Raw genomic sequence first — 2,339 nt, forward strand, 5'->3', positions numbered from 1 at the left:
TCTTTCCAAAAAATGCGATGCATATAGAAGGGCTAATTTCTTGAATGTCGAAAATGGTCCATCCGATAGTCTTCTTGTGCTTCCTTAAAACTCTGAGCAACTTATTAAGTTGCTCTTCTTCCAAGTAAGCACTGACAATTACTGGTAGAGTTTCAATTTCACCAAGAAACTCATACTTCAAATGGTTAGGAAGTGGCTTGAGTTCAAACCTTGGACCTTCTATCTCTGAAGGTGGTGCAAATCCTTTTCCTTGTCCAAGATTCTCGTACATATGCCCTTTCCTATAAGGAGGTTGTGCATCCAAATATTGGGCCAGTGCTTCAATTTCTTCATCATTTTCCTCCTACATCCCTTTACTCATCAAACAAAGCTCAAGAGGATCGAAATCAAGGTTGACTCAATTCAACTCTTGGGTTAGCATTTCAATGGTGCCAATTGAACAAGCATGATCAAAAAAAGAAGGGTACTTTTCCATTTTATTCAAGTTAAATACTACCTCTTCTTTACCTATTTGAAACTTTAGTTTGCCATTTTTTATATCAATAATAGTACCCGCAGATGCTAAAAATGGTCTACCTAGAATAATTGGTATAGACATATCTTCCTCCATATCTAATACCACAAAATCCACAGGAATGATGAATTTTTGAAATTTAATCAACACATTTTCCAAACCTCCTAATGAATATATAATAGAATGATCGGCTAACTGAAAAGTAATATAGGTGTTTTTTAACTTGTGCAACGCTAATTGTCTAGCCACCGTTAAAGGAATCAATGATGCACTTGTACCAAGGTCACATAATGCTTTAGAAAATTCAATGTTACGGATGGTGCAGAGTGTAAAAAAACTCCCCGGATCCTTCAAATTTGGTGGTAACTTATTTTGTATAATGGCACTGCATTCCTCGGTTAATGCTATCGTTTTGCAATCCTCCAATCTCCTCTTTTGTGTCATGATCTCCTTGAGAAACTTGGCATATGAAGGAATCTGCAAAATAGCATCAACGAAAGGAATATTAATATGCAATTGTTTGAAAATTTTTACAAACTTTTCAAAGTTTTTGTCAAGTTTATCACTTGAGTCGTTGAGGAAATGGAACTCCCGGAGATATCGGAACGGTAATGGAGGTTGTAGGTTGTTCTTCTTTCGATTTTCCTTTACTACCTTCCCATACGCTTATCTCTTGCTCCATTCGCTCATCTCCTTGTTTCTCATTCTGATTGTTCTCTCCATTTTCTACCACTGGAGGATCCTTGAGTCATTTACCACTACGAAAAGTAATGGCCTTAACGTGTTCCCTCGGATTTACCTCCGTTTTACTAGGCAACTTCCTTTGATTTTGATTATTAATAGAATTGGTGATTTGACCAATCTAGACCTCCACGTTTCTATACATTCTGGTCGATTGGTCCAACCGCCCCTCTAGCCTCTCGAATCTCTCTGAAGTGCCCTTTGCCAGTTTTTTCATCGCAATCTCCCAATCCGATTTGGTATTCATCTATTGTTGCCTTGGTTGGAATCCCGGCAGATTAATTGGTCTTTGTAGGTTGCATTGATCTTTTCACCCAAAATTTGGATGATTTCTCCACCTAGGATTGTAGGTATTCAAGTATGGGTTGTTTTGAACATTCCTATTGTAATTATTGACAAACTGAGCCTGCTCAAGATCAACATACTTGTTAGTATCGTGTTCTCCTTCACATATGGAACAACAAGCTATATGCATATTGGAAGAAGAACTTGGACCACATCCGGCTTGTGTATTTAACACCTTCATCATATTGCTCATTTGAGCACTAAGCATATTGATGGTATCAATTTCAATCATACCTGCTTGTCGCCTTGGATTACGTCTTTCATTAGCCCATTGATAATTGTTTGCCGCCATTTCCTCTATCGAATCTTGAGCTTCTTGAAGTGATTTTGCCATCAAAGCTCTACTTGCGGCCACATTGATAGGAGTTTAGTAGAAAAGGATAAACCATTATCGAAGGGTTGTACAATTAGCCAATCAAGAAGTCTATGGTGTGGACTTTTCCGAAACAAATCTTTAAACCTTTCCTATGCTTCATATAATGACTCACTATCCAATTAACTAAAATAAGCAATATCCATTCTAAGTTTAGCCATTTTACTCGGCGGGAAGTATTTATTCAAAAACACCCTAGATAAATTATCTTAAGTAGTGAAAGTGTTAGGGGTATAAGAATGTAGCCAAATTTTAACCTTATCCCTTAATGAAAATGGGAATAACCTTAGCCTTATAGCATCCTCACTAACTCCATTTATTTGGATTGTATCACGTATCTCCAAAAATGCGGTTAAGTGTGCATTT

The 2,339-nt window shown here is 37.2% G+C and overlaps 1 non-coding gene across 1 annotated transcript; it reads left to right on the forward strand.

Moving 5' to 3' along the window:
- Positions 1-2,021: 2,021 nt before the first annotated feature.
- On the forward strand, positions 2,022-2,128 carry LOC113728354 (small nucleolar RNA R71). Its single transcript, XR_003458077.1, has one exon. It is a non-coding gene; the product is annotated as a small nucleolar RNA R71 (small nucleolar RNA).
- The last annotated feature ends 211 nt before the right edge of the window (positions 2,129-2,339 follow it).

This window comes from Coffea arabica, chromosome 2c (assembly GCF_036785885.1).
Source record: "Coffea arabica cultivar ET-39 chromosome 2c, Coffea Arabica ET-39 HiFi, whole genome shotgun sequence".
Lineage (NCBI taxonomy): Eukaryota > Viridiplantae > Streptophyta > Magnoliopsida > Gentianales > Rubiaceae > Coffea > Coffea arabica.